The sequence below is a fragment of the Oratosquilla oratoria genome, chromosome 1, assembly GCF_046742065.1.
Source record: "Oratosquilla oratoria isolate Oo_2021 chromosome 1, ASM4674206v1, whole genome shotgun sequence".
In the NCBI taxonomy this organism is placed as follows: Eukaryota; Metazoa; Arthropoda; class Malacostraca; order Stomatopoda; family Squillidae; genus Oratosquilla; species Oratosquilla oratoria.
The window spans coordinates 66,686,960-66,701,959 of NC_134777.1; the positions used below are offsets into that span (position 1 = coordinate 66,686,960).

General features: G+C 37.9%; 1 protein-coding gene across 1 annotated transcript in view; it reads left to right on the forward strand.

Moving 5' to 3' along the window:
* LOC143034132 (suppressor of lurcher protein 1-like) overlaps positions 1-15,000 on the forward strand; it is a 769,974-nt gene that overhangs the window by 200,072 nt on the left and 554,902 nt on the right. The window lies entirely within an intron of this gene.

Genomic DNA, 15,000 nt, shown 5'->3' on the forward strand with positions numbered 1-15,000 from the left:
TAATTTAACTTCCATGCGCGACCTTTTAATATACATCGATTGTAAAATGATTACATCTACGACGTTTTTTTGTTAAATGAAACAAGCTAACACCCTGGAGAAAGAAATTTTATTAATTTGAAATTTCGCCTATATACGATGGAAGCACCCTAATGTATATACATATATATGCATATATACATATATATACATATATATATATATACATATATATATACATATATATACATATATACATATATGTATATATACATATATAAATATGTATATATATATATATATACACATATATAAATATGTATATATATTACATATATATATATATACATATATAAATGTATATATATTACATATATATATATATATATATATATGTATATGTACATATATATATATATATATATATATATATATATATAAACAAACAAAATTAGTGTATAAATAGATCATTAATAGAACCGAATAACACAATTCTTTCCAAAGCTCTCAGCCAGAATTACCAGTATTATATGGTTATTCTTTAGCAACCTACAACCTCGCTGCCAGTGTCATCCCATCTTACGTCTAGTAAACAAAAGAAAACAATAAGTATAGAATACTTACCATTTTTCCTCCCCAAGAAAAAAAACCATAATATATATAATGAATAAAACCATGTGCGTACCTAAACAGTCGCCCCAATGGCTTACAGCCAATCAGCTTTCTTTCCTTTCTGGCAGAAATAAGTAGATCTGCACAGGCAGATTCATGCAAAGACATAAACAGACCGACTCAGGAACACACACGGCCACATATCTTACCTTTATTGCGGCCGACCAATACAATCGCACTTACCTCTCCACGCCAACGTTCCACTTCTTTGCATCGTTCCACGTCTCCTTTTCTCTTCCTCTCTCTACTCTCTACCTCTCTGTCTCTCTCTCTCTCTCTACCTCATTCACTCTCACTCTCTCTCTCTCTCTCTCTCTCTCTCTCTCTCTCTCTCTCTCTCTCTCTCTCTCTCTCTCTCTCTCTCTCTCTCTCTCTCTCAGCCTCCCTCCCCCACCACGTTTCCCCTCACCGATACTCCCCTTCCATCTTCATCATTATTTTTTTATCATCTGTATTGGAGAGTGGTAGGGAAGAGAAAAGGTGCTCCTAATAATTTGTCGCATTATCGCGAGGGGGCGTTGCAATGAGGCCTTAACGGCTGATGAGGGGTTCACACGGGGATCCCATCTTGGGTAAGTAGTAAGAGGCTGACGCGTTACCAATAATGTCATGAAAGTTGTACAAAAGTGGGAGTCTAGGTTTAGCCCTATCCCCCCCCCAACAGCAAGTCATCAGACTATGTGTGTGTGTGTGTGTGTGTGTGTGTGTGTGTGTGTGTGTGTGTGTGTGTGTGTGTGTGTGTGTGTGTGTGTGTGTGTGTGTGTGTGTGTGTGTGTGTGTGTGTGTGTGTGTGTGTGTGTGTGTGTGTGCGTGCGTGTGTATGTGTGCATATATCTGCGTATGTGTGTGTTTATCTGTGTGTGGGTAGGTGGCGGGAGTGTGTGTATTTATATTTGTATACAACTCAAATATTTTGAAGCTTAGAAAACTTTTACTTTTTGAGTACCTTTTAGTTTAGAAAGTTTGACAACATTTTGGTAACTTCCAACTCTAGAAACTTTGAAAATCATTCCCTGTAACATTTGGCTGTAGAACTTGAAAAAGTTTGTCTTTGTGAATAACTTGAGGCGCTCAAACTCAAACGATATATATTTTTTCTTTTTTAAAGATATCTACCTTGCATAAGTACAATTTTGCATTTTTCTCTCCTAATATTATCTATTTTCACAAGAACCATGTTTAGAACAAATATTTGATCTGAAAAGTAGTTTTTGAGGGGCTTTTTGTCGAAAATATTTGTTGTCTGCTAATTTGCAATCTAAAACACAGCATACAGAGCCATTTGGAAACTAGTATGTTATAACACATTTGAAAAAGATCACTGTTAACCCACTATCGGAGAAATAATAACGGAAAGTACAGAGAAACTGTATATTTCGACTACTCTCTGTAGTCCTCTTCAGCAGAATGCTGAAGAGGACTACAGAGAGTAGTCGAAATATACAGTTTCTCTGTACTTTCCGTTATTATTTCTCCGATAGTGGGTTAACAGTGATACAGAGCCATATTTTTATGATGACATCAATAGGGTACTAACACAACCATGTAAATAAACGATGTCGTCAAAAAGCGAAACATGTGACTCCTCAGCGACATTGAGGGTTTTTTATCATCTTTTGAGTGTAGTTTCGACTCCCTAACTATCAACCCAGAACAGGGAATAGACGGTATAATCACAAGCTATCAATCTCAACCGGAATATCTCTCTAAAGAAGAAATACTGAAGTCTATGATTCCAATCAATTCGAAAATGACTGGTTGGAGCAAAGGATGGGTAACACAGATTGGTAGGCTGGCTTTTATTTTTCGTTGATTTATCACACTCAGTTAGTGGCAGTCCTAGTACATCAAGAGGTAGCTTTGTAAATAATATTCGTGACTCGTAGGACACGCTGTTTGACTAGGTGGAATATGGAGGACAAATACAAATCTCTAGGGAATCTAGAGGCAGGGGTATGGCAATCGAACTTGAAGGAAATATCAGAAATAAAGTTATGTGCATACTATGTAGTTAATGGCAGCATATGAGAGATAAGGTATAGTTAATATTATTCTGTATTGATAGAAATACCTTAATACACAAGAAATAAAGTTACAAACAATACCATGTAGTTATAGAAAACAATACAGGAAAATTAAAGGTGATTGCAATAATAAATTGCACTGTTAATATAGCTGTAAGAGGCTGGTAGATTGAGGTAGACAAGTAGGTAGATAGAGGGGTTGGTGGCGAGAAATTAATTTTACGAATTACATGTTTTGAAAACAATGACCGCTAAGGAGTTGCAGAGTTGCATATTCTCGCTCACCGTACAATATTTGTAAATACAATCTAGGGTATCGATAGAGGTGCTGATGTTGTGAATTGTTAACGCAAAGCCACTTCGCTTCCTAACAAGATTGCTTACGTAAGCAATATTGCTTGAGACAGTATAACAAATTGAAATATAGAAAAGGGTGGAGGAGGAGAGAAATTATTGGTGCACGGAGGTAAAATTATTGGTGCACGGAGGTAAAATCACACCCTTAAAGGGAGGCACTTATTTGTAACGTTCAAAGTTATTGGACGAATTAAATATGAGGTCGAAGCAGACTTGGCTTGGTGGGTGTAAGAGGATCCCAGGTAGGAATCCTCTGGTGTACCCGAGACCATACGTTGTACCAGAATTCGTGAAGAAAATGAAGAAAAGTTTAAGTTCAATTTAATTCGCCTTCGTTTACTGAGTAATGGAACTTGACTAAAAAGCACACACTACGAAAGAGGCATGGGGCCTACAGATGAGTAACTTACAATAGTACAATGATGAAAAGAAAGTGAAGAAAGTTGAAGGTGAATGAAGAACTATAATGTCATAGAGGAAACAGTTAACAGAGTAAAACCAGTCATTAAGGAGAGAAGGGAACTGAAAGTGATGGTAACAACAGAGCTAACAATAACAATAACATATCAAATATAAATTACGGACGCCAAAACTCAATTCTACTTGTCTGTTAGAAATATAAGGTTATATACAATTATGATAAGCACTCACAAAAAGGTGGGTGACGCAGGAGAAGTGCATCTAAATGACCATCAGCAAGTAAATACTTACATATATCTGTGACAGATAGTCTTCATACAGAACACTTTTTTTATTGCAGGAAGTATCGTTACACAGCATACAGACAGATAGTAAGATGGTACTAGAAGATTCTGGTAAAGAAAAATCGTGTACCTCTGCCAACATGTGCCTTTAAAAAAATGTGAAGTTATTCAGAACTTCAGACTTGTCAGGGTGAACACAATTGTGATACCAATGCCAGACATGCATATTATCAAATGACATCATTGAATGAATAAGAGTAAAATTGAGTATATGTTGGTGGGTAGGAAGAATAAGTTAAGTAACATTTGTGCTGAAAATACATATATTAATGGTAATTTGATTCGCATACCTGAGAGTGTTCGTGACTTAGAAGTATTACTTGATTTAATCTGAACTTTAACCGTCAGATTAACAATGTTGTAAGGATATGTGGGCTAAATGATAGAAATATTGCTTTTGTTAAGAATGACCTTGCTGAGGATTCTGTGAAGTTGATGATAAATAGTGTCATTACTAGAGTGGATTATTGTAACTCACTATGCTCTAGGCTGCCTAATAATCAGCTTAAGATATTGCAAAACATTATTAATAGAGTTGCAAGGCTAATTACTCTTATTCTGATTGAGCTCACTTGTTGCCTATAAGGGTAAAGATACTGAACAAATTTTGTGTGTTGACTTATCAGACTTTAATAACTGTTTGTCCACAATATTTGAGAGATATGTTACAAATGTTGCAACCAGTGAAAAGTGTAGGTACTCGTCATACTATTAAAAGAGTAACGTTGTCTGAACCAAAATATTATTCTAATGCTGACTTTCATGTCTTTAAATATGTCGTTCCTAGGGTATAACAGCTTACCATTGCACATTCGAAAGCTTCAACTTATTTTCTTTCTCCAAGTGCTTTAAACTTGATGATTTAACTATTAATGAAGTATATGCACTGTGATCTGTTGTAATATGTCTTCTTATTTGGCAGTCAATTTTCTTTTTTGGGTAGGGTGATTTTTTTATGAATCTTTGTCATTTTTCTGTAAAAAAATTCTGGCTGTATTTCTATTATAAAGCTTTGTAGCATGCATATATTATGTATCACTTAAGAAAAAATATCGGTCCTACACCCCCTACAAGACTTAGTATGTGATAGAAATACTTGTAGTGTTGAGTTGGTAATTAGCCAGTAAGTTGAGTAATTTTGAGGAAATATATTTTAGAATTACATAATTTGATTTCGAATCATTTTGTGGAACTAGTATTTTCTATGTAAGCATTTATACAGACAATGTATTTGATACACCATAGACATTTATAAACTATAAACTTAATTATATTATGTTATTTTATATGGGGTTAGGTTAGGAAGTTCAAATTGTTACTGTGCCAACTTTAGCAACTTTATCTTCAATTGGCTGCTTTTTGTTCAGAACTTTGATATATGATGCATATTGAAATGCATCATATATCAGGTAAAGGTTGAATCAAGAACTAATTTTCAGTACTTTATATTATTGTTTTTGTTACATTAATATTTCACTAGAAGAAATTATTCACCCATGTTTTTTATTTGATAATCTAGCTGCACTTACCTGTTCATGAGCTAGATTGAAATTATAGATGATGCATACAGTCATATACAACAATGATTATCATAATTATTATTACTATATTTTGTTTAATACCTTAAGTGCTATTATCATTATTACACAGGTCAACAAAATTTATCAAAATACCTGTCCCACAAGCAAAAAATGGTGAACTTGAGAGAATTTTCTTCTGCCGATTTCAAATATGCTTTCAGGATTTTTTTTATCAGGCATAGTTTTTCTGTGATAGCATATTGAATTTTAAACAATTATAACTAATAAATGAGGCTGATATTTCAATGAAACTTACCTTTAAAGTGTAAAAATGTATGATTTTCGAGTGAATTTTGCTTCTGGGTGATCCCTTTTCAGTGTTCAACAGTAATCAGTCAACATTGAAGAGCCTCACTTCCCTTGACACCAGGTTTCTATGTTCAAAATGACCTGGTGAAACTTCTCACCGTACTCGTCACTGACGGCGCCAATATTTGCAGGGAAAAGGTCCAAGTGAGAGTCTAGGTGGATTTTTAGGCTCATATTGCATCCCAAGGGCTCGTAGGATGCCAGTAGCTCATTTACGATTTCAGAATAGTTATTTGTTTTGTGATTCCTTAAAAACTCTGCGCAATTTTTTTTAAATGACAGCTATGCAGTTTTTTCATGATCATTTAGCTGTTCATAAAAAATCTGGTCATTCATCAGCTCCCTAATCTGTGGTCCAACAAAAAATACCTTTGATTTTTGCATCACTTCCTCTAGGAAACTTATTTTCAAATATGTGAATCTCTTACTAGTTCTATCCATACCTTTAGCAGTATTTTCATCAACCCGAGCTTAATATGCATAGGAGGCAGATAATTTTTCTCTGAATCAACAAGAGGAGGATTGACAAAATTTTTCTCTCTTGGGTCAGAGATCGTTTCGGTCACACACTTTCATAATTATTTTTCTTATCCCGACTGTCCCACTCACAGAGAAGTCAACAAGAAATTTGTATAACCCAGCTGCATTCCAAGTAAAAGTGAAACAACTTTTAGGTCACCACAAATATTCCATTTGTTCTACATGCTTAATTTTTTGCAAAAGAAGCTTCATACTCTCACATGTTTCCTTCATATTAGCTGCATAGGCTAGAGGAATAAAAGGAAATTTATTTCCATTGTTGAGCAAAACAGCTTTAAGGCTCATTTTGAAGAGTCAATAAACAAGAGTTATTCATTCTTGTCATATTTATGATTAAGTTTCTCCATAACAGAATATACATCCTTACAAGACACCATACCATCCTCAAGTGAGAAAAAATGTTGAAAATCATTATGTCGATTACGATCAAAACTAACTTTGGATTCTTTATAAAGAAGATTCCGGCCCTTTAACCTGAAGGCAAAATATTCAGATTGTTTTTTGAGAAGTTTAAATTCCGCACAAGATCACTCAGATCTTCCTGGCTCAATAAATGAGGTTCACTTGAAGAAAAGATTGGGTGAAAGTGCATGTCTTCTGCTTCTTTTTCCATATCCTCCTCACTTGACTCATCATCACTTAGTTCCATTTGTTTTGGAGAGTCAGGTACAGGAAATTCTTGACTGTGAGGTACCGGTCTCATAGCAGAAGATAAATTAGGATATTTTACAATAAGCTTGGATGTTGATTTTATATCTTTTATATTTGTAATGCAGAAGTAGCAATCTGAAGTATGATCTTTTGGTTCTCTCCAACCCCTAGGAATAGCAAAATGCATATTGCGTGAACCTTTCGCCCATGTAGTGAGAAGCCTGACACAGGTAGATGACACACATGAGGGGCCTATCTTTTATCCTGGTAACCCAGTTTGCAGCCAAAATAATGTTCATAGCATTTTTTAGTCAATGACGTGAAACACCGTCGTGACTTGAATGTCAATACACCGTAAATAAAGCAAACAATTTCTGGGTGGTTTATATAGTTTCTTAGCATTATGAAGATGAACGGCGGGAATGCTACTGTACAATATCACAAGCTTTTGTGGGATCGTGTGTGTTTCGAGAATAGAAGTGGAAAGGTAAGCAAAAGTGTTAGCGTTACTTTTGGTGTTGATGATGGTGCTGGTGTTAGTGCTAGTGTTGGTGTTGGTGTTTGTAGTCTTGTTATCATTAATAGTACTGCTAACATTAGTACTTGTATTGGGATGGAGGTGAGAATAAAGGTGTTGGTGAAGGTGAGGGTGAAAGAAAGAGCAAGGGTAAGGGTGCTGGTTAATGGTCATTAAGATGAGGTTAAGATTAAGGTTTAGGTTTAGATTGAGGTTGAGTTAGAAGTAGGAGTTCAAACTGAGGTTGAGGCTGATAAGATTGGGGTTGAAGGATAAAGTTACGATGAGGGTGAGGTTCAGATTGAGGCTGAGGTTGATGATGAGGTTGAGGTTGAGCTTCATGTTGAGGCTGAAGTTGATGTTGAGGTTGATTCTGAGACTCAGGTTGAAGTTGGAATTAAAGTAAAGTTTGGAGTTGGAATTGGGGTAAGGGATAGGCTTGAGGTTGAAGTTGTACCTGAGTTTGAATTTCAGGTTGAGCTTAAGCTTGAGTTTGATCTTGAGCTTGAGAATGATGTTCATGTTGAGGATAAGGTTCAGGTTCAAGTTGAGGTCCTGGGCGAGGGTGAGGGTGAGGATGAGGATGACGGAAAGGGTGAAGTTGAAGTGGATGTGGGAGACTGGAGGTAGGAGGTTAGCGGTGGGGGGTGGTGATGGGGACAAGGCTTACATGCGGTCGTTACCGGTCCGGCAGCGACACCGGAGGCGGCGAGTTACTGGTGGTCCTAATGGGGACTTTGAGGCACCTCGCTTTGAGGGGTTTGGCAAGCTTGCCTTCACGCGTTCCTACTTGTGCGGAAAAGAGGAGAGAAAGAAGAGGAAGAAGTAAAGAAGAAGAAGAAGAAGAAGAAGTAGAAGAAGAAGAAGAAGAAGAAGAAGAAGAAGAAGGAAAAAGAAAAGTAGAAGAAAAGAAAAAGAAGAAAAGAAAAAGAAGAAAAAGAACAAGAAAAAAGAAGAGAGAAGAAAATGAAAAGAAAAAAGAAGAAAAAGAAAATAGAAAGAAGAAGAAAAGAAATAAGAAGCAAAGGAAAAAGAAGAAAAGAGTAAAGATGAAAAGAAAAAAGAAAAAAGAAGAAAAGAAAAAAGAAAAGAAAAAAACAAAGAAGAAAAAGAAAAGAAAAAATAAGAAAAGAAAAGAAGAAGAAGAAGAAAAGAAGAAGAAGAAAAGAAAAGAAAAGAAAAAGAAGAAGAAGAAGAAGAAGAAGAAGAAGAAGAAGAAGAAGAAGAAGAAGAAGAAGAAGAAGAAGAAGAAGAAGAAGAAGAAGAAGAAGAAGAAGAAAAGAAGAAGAAGAAGAAAAGAAAAAGAAGAAAAGAAAAAAGAAGAAAAGAAAAATGAAGAAAAGAAAAATGAAGATGAAGAAGAAGAAGAAGAAGAAGGAGGAAGAAGAAGAAGAGGAAGAAGAAGAAGAAAAAGAGAAGAAAAAAGAAGAATAGAAGAAAAAAAAGAGAAAAAAGAAAAGAAAAAGGAAGAGAAGAAAAAAGAGAAGAAAAAAGAAGAGAAGAAAAAAGAAGAAGAACAACAAAAACAACAATGGCACAGAGATAGAAGGAATGGCTAGAAACAAGAAAAAGGAGGATCAGGGGAAAGAGAATGAGTGAGGGTCGGCAATAACAAGTAGCGCTTCTGCACGTAGGGACACATTTGCACTCAAGAGGAATAGAAGTAGTTGGTAAAGCAAAGATTTAAAGGTGGTGACAAAATAGGATATTAGAATCGATGAGCTTTATTCTTTTTATGGAGATTAATTTATATTCATAAAAGAATGCTGAGTGAGTATGTTTCGTAGGGATGTCATAAAACCCGGAGAATATAAAGAGCATATAGCTTATGCTGTATAGGAGAGAAATAAAAAGATAAAAAGATGAGAGAGGGACTGGAAGAAAGATAGAGACCCATCGACCTACCTATCTACCAACTTAACTATCTAACAATCTAATCAACCAACTAACAGCTAGCTAAGTAGTTGACTAGCTAACTGGCTAATAACAGACTAACAAACTAACTAATCAACTAACTCACTAACCATATACCTTCCTGTCCACCCCTACCTAAAGAAAATGTGTAACATTTCACCTGTTCACTGAAGTGGTAAGGAGAAGGGGAGAAATCGGTCGGGAAGAAGAACTTGGAGGAAGGGGACGGAAGCGGAGGAGAGGGAAGTTTGTAAGATGACGATAAAGAAGGCCAAGATTAAATGCTTAATTGCTTGGGAATCAAAGGGAACAAAGAAGGGGAAGGGGAGAACAAGAGTGGAGGAAGTGGAGAGCAAGAACTGAAGTCAGTGCTTGTAGTGGTGGCTAAAAATGGAAGAAAACGGAGGAAAGAAATCGCTTACTAGACCAAGAGGTTGACCAGGGAAGGAAAGTGGAAATGGTGGAGATTGCAGTGATGAGGAGAGGAAGGGAATGGAGGAGGACTGGGAGGGATGCGGGGTTGTGATAGTGGGAAGAGAGAAAGGTAAACTTAGAATGCAAGGAGAGAGAAGCCAGGGAGAGGGGATAGAACAAAGAGAAAATGAGGAGGAAAGGAAGGTGAGGAAAAACCGATAACGAAAAGGTGAGGATGGAAGGAGAGTATAGTAACTGTTCCTGAATGATACAATGAAACATTCTTATAGATTTTTTTTTTTTTTTTTGCCAGTTTAGGAGCTGTCTCACAGATGAATAAAGCGTTTCTACATATTCTCCTACATAGGGAAGGATCTCCTCCCAAACTCTAACTTCTCTTCCAACTCTCCCTCCAGCGCTTTCTACCCTTCTCCGCATAAAATAATGACTGCATAAGATTTATGCAGTTTAGCTTTCTTAGGCCTTTGGTGACATTCCTACGGATTGGGGTCACAAAGGATGCTTTAATAGATAATGACTTATCTCCTATATACAAAGAACCTCTTCTCCCGTATAGGAGAGGCAGCAATGACTGATCTCCACTTATAACATTTGATGATCACTTCCACTTTCTACTATTTCTCATTTCTGCTATCCTCCATAAGGCGGACCCTACACGCTTTACTTTTGCGCAATATTCCATATTGTGCAATATTATTGACGGTGTAGGGATGGTAATGAAGAGGCACATATGTCTGACCTCTACATTTGATGCCTTCAATGTATTGTCATTCTGCAGGACCATCCCTACTCTATCAATAATGTTGTACAATACGGAATATTGCGCAATAATATTGCTCGTGTAGGGCCGCTTAAATCTCGCCTTTACCATCTCTATGATTCCACCTCTTCTGTGCAATATTGCTCCCAAGAGCAGAAGTGATTTGTATCAATGATGAAATACGAAAATACTCTTCTTCCACTTCTCTTTCCACCTTCATAGCTCTCATGGCGCTAACCATAACAAATCGTGTCGTGTGAGGAAGAACACTGATCATTTATTGGATGTTTCCCTATTAGTTGTCTTCGGAAACTTCGCCAATATCATTACGTTGGTCGTCATCGTACAGTCAAGATCAGATGGTCAGAGCGGTGGATCGACTCGCCTTGGTCACAGACGAGGGCGGATTCTCTTCGACCAGCAATCTCGTTCGCTACCCTTATCTCTTTGATGTGATATCTGACACTTGCGAATTTCGCATCGTGTGTACATTTGTATTTGTTACTGTCTATGTCTGTCAGCGTTTGTGCCAGCATAAGCATCAATGTCTGTGAGTGTCTGTGTGTATTCATGTCTGAGCTCAAGTTAAAAGGAATCTAAAATTTGATAGGTTAATGTGTATACATTTTTACTATTTCATATCTCTGTATCTCTGTATGTATGTCAATTTCTGTGACTCTCTATGACATTGTGTCTACCTTAGTATCTGTATGTTTGTCTGTATCTATGTATTTGTATCTGTATTTGTGTCTCCGTGTCTCTGTGTAGTATGTCTGTATCAATGTATATAACTGGCTTATATGTCTTTGTGCCTGTGTCTGCGCCGGGGCGAATAGATGTGTTCATGGATGTGCTTGAGTTTACGCTTGCGTTTGTATTTGTCTGGATGAATTGTGAATGCACGTGACAGAGGACTTACGTCTATCTCTGAATTTGCGAGTACAGTTATGCTTTTGGTAGTTTACAATTTCGGTCGTGATCGTGGACGTGTTCTCCGCAATGGTCGTGGTGGAGGTCGTCGTCGTAACTGTGATTGTGCTTTCAAATGGGACTGATGGTGTTGGTGATGATGATGGGATGGTGATGAGGATGGTGGTGATGGTGATGACGATGATGGTGATGATAGTAATGATGGTGATAGTGACGATGATGATGGTGTGATGATGGCAATGATGGTGATGGTGATTGTGACGAGGGTGATGATGATTATGGTGATGATAGTAATGGTGATGGTGATGATGATGGTGATGATGGAAATGATGGTGATGGTGATTATGACGATGGTGATGATGGAAATGATGGTGATGATGGAAATGATGGTGATGGTGATTATGACGATGGTGATGATGGAAATGATGGTGATGGTGATTGTGACGATGGTGATGATGGAAATGATGGTGATGGTGATTGTGATGATGGTGATGATGGAAATGATGGTGATGGTAATTGTGGCGATGGTAATGATTATTATGGTGATGGTGATGATGGTCTTGATAGTGATAATAATGGTGACGGTGATGATGATAGTGATGATGGTGATTATGGTAATTGTGATGGTGATAATATGGTGATGATAATAGTAATGATGGTGATAGTGATGATGGTGATAATTATGATGGACATGGTGATGGTACTGATGATGGTGGTGGTGATTGTGATGATCGTGACGATGGTGATGATGGTAATTATGGTGATTATGGTGATGGTAGTGATGATGGTGATTATGGTGATGGTGGTGGTGATGGTGATTATGGGGATGGTGGTCATGGTGATGTTGATGATGGTAATAATAATCATAGTGATGGTGATAATGAAAGTAATTATGGTGATGGTTATTATGGTGATGATGGTGATGGTGACGGTAATGAGATAATGATGGTAATGGTGGTGATTATGATGGTGATGATGGTGATGGTGACAGTGATGATGGTGATGATAGTGATGATGGTGATGGTGGTGAGAGTGATCATGGTTAGGATGGTGACTGTCATGATGGCTATGATGGTGATGATTACAATGGGGATGGTGACGGTGATGATGGTGATGATGGTGATGGTACTGGTGACTAGTAATTATGATGATGGTGACTGGTATTGATAGTGGTAGTGGTTGTGTTTGTATTGTTGTTGTGGTTGTACCTGCGGTTGTGGTTGTGGTTTGGCTGTGGTTATGCTTGAGGTTGCCTTCTTTTGTGTGCTAATTTTTGTGCATACGAGTGTATTCTAATGTAGTGAGCAAGTGTGTATGTGTGTGTGTGTGTGTGTGTGTGTGTGTGTGTGTGTGTGTGTGTGTGTGTGTGTGTGTGTGTGTGTGTGTGTGTGTGTGTGTGTGTGTGTGTGTGTGTGTGTGCGTGTGTGAAATTTATTGTGATTTCAAGTGAGAGTTGATCATTCATGTCGCACTTGTACTGTAGTACCTAGCTCCAGTGCTGCCAAATGTTTAGCGACAAATCATATCAGTACAGTAGTACCAACTCTCCGTGTCGTACAACGATTCGCACTCCAAATGTTCGACTATCAAATACTTACATTTATTAAGACGTCAAATATATGTTTACTCTTTTCTTGCAAAAAGAAGAAATGTTAAACAACCCATAAAATACTTTTTTTTTTATTCATCTTTAATAACCGAACCCTCGTAGCATCAGGCTCAATTAAGCAAATTAATCAGGTCAATTTGGATATTACCAAGAGAATGTAAGACATGAACGGTTTCATTAGTCATATGACGGACACCTGAGGATCGTGTCTGCCAGGCTACCATCTTCATTACAGCGATGCTTATTTTTATCTTTTCTTCTTCTGATTGATGACAAACGACTCTATTCATCTAAGACGGGGACTTAATCGTTTGTGGCCTTCTTCGTCCGTAGTCCGTCCCTCAGCTGACTAAAGTTGTCTGGCATTATCCAATAGGTCACCACATTAAGCATATTAGTGTAATTCTATTCAAGCATAGTGATCCGCGTGGATAAGTGGATAACGTTTTTACCCCGGATGCAGTCATCCCGGATGCGATCGCCAAGGAGAGCAAGGCAACTGTTCCAGTCGCATTACCATAGCTTCACAATGGCTCTCTTAGCAACAACACGTATCACAGGTGCAATATACCATTGTGGTATATTAGTGCCGACGCCTAATCACTATAGTTGCCTTGGCCACGCTGTTTCAGATTCCTTTCACAACCACAGCACATTACAGCATGCTCGACACTTCACACCTGCATCTTGCACCATCTATGCTACCTTAAGCAACCATGGTGAGATACAGAGATTGCATCGTTCCCTCTGGAATAGGCCGGGGATCCTGTAGTGGACCTTCAAGAATGTATACTTCCACTTTCACATTGTCATTTCTGCTCGTCTGATGTAGGATATTCAAATTTCTTTACAACTTTTAGCAACTAATTTAAACAGGACTATTTTTCTCGTGTATCGCCTTTAAACTCTATCGTTATGCAGGATGTCTTCTCTGGGCTGAATAAAGTCGCCTTGTGACAACCAGAAACAAATGCATAAGTCATCAATATTGCCGTTCCTTATGTTTTTTCTTTTAAATGTGTTCAGGCTGAAAACTCTAGGAAACTAATATACATACATATACACATACATGCATGCATACCAACGTACACGCATACATTCATATATGCATACATACAAACATTCACACCTCGTGGCGCTGCGGTTAGAGTTCTCGCCTGCCACTACGGCAGTCCGGGTTCGACTTCCGCCGAGGTGGCTGAAATAATTTCAGCATCGCTTCGCTGCGGAGTGTTACTCCAATTCTCGTGGGCGGGGAGTTGGAGGTGTGTGTGCGTGTAAGGTCACAGTATTACCCATAGATCGGTCATACGAGCTCTGAGCTCTCATCCGCGAGGTTAATAACTGTCGATCACGAGTCCAACACGTGATCAAAGACCATTGTGAAGGTGAATCACACATATACATATATACATACATACATACATACTGCACATACACATATACATACATACATACATACAATCATATATACATAAGTACATACATACAAACAAACATACAGGAAACTCTAGACTGAATGAAGCCTTGACCGATCGGAACTCCCTTTATACAAGAGTCAGGTCAACACCTACGTAAAATCTTCTATGAGTACCTTGAACAAAATCTATGTAGTACATTTGCGAACAAATGAACCTAAAACATTACTACACAGCATCTATCTGGTTACTGGTGGCATCTGTTAGCTCGAACGTCTTCTAGTGAATCGGATAACGGTGACTGTCACTTGCCCCAGCTTCCCGTACATAGAAAATAAAAATGACGACTTTGACCACTATTAAGCGTCCCTCGGTGTGAATTTCTCGTCTGGAAACCAAGCTACGCATTCTAGCCGCTTGGCCATCGACACCCCTCCCATCCCCCACTTGCCTGTGGCTATCGATTAATCTTCCCTGGACGAACCAAAGGAAGAGTCCATCCACAACTACTATAGACCCCCTAACTCACCACCCATCTTCC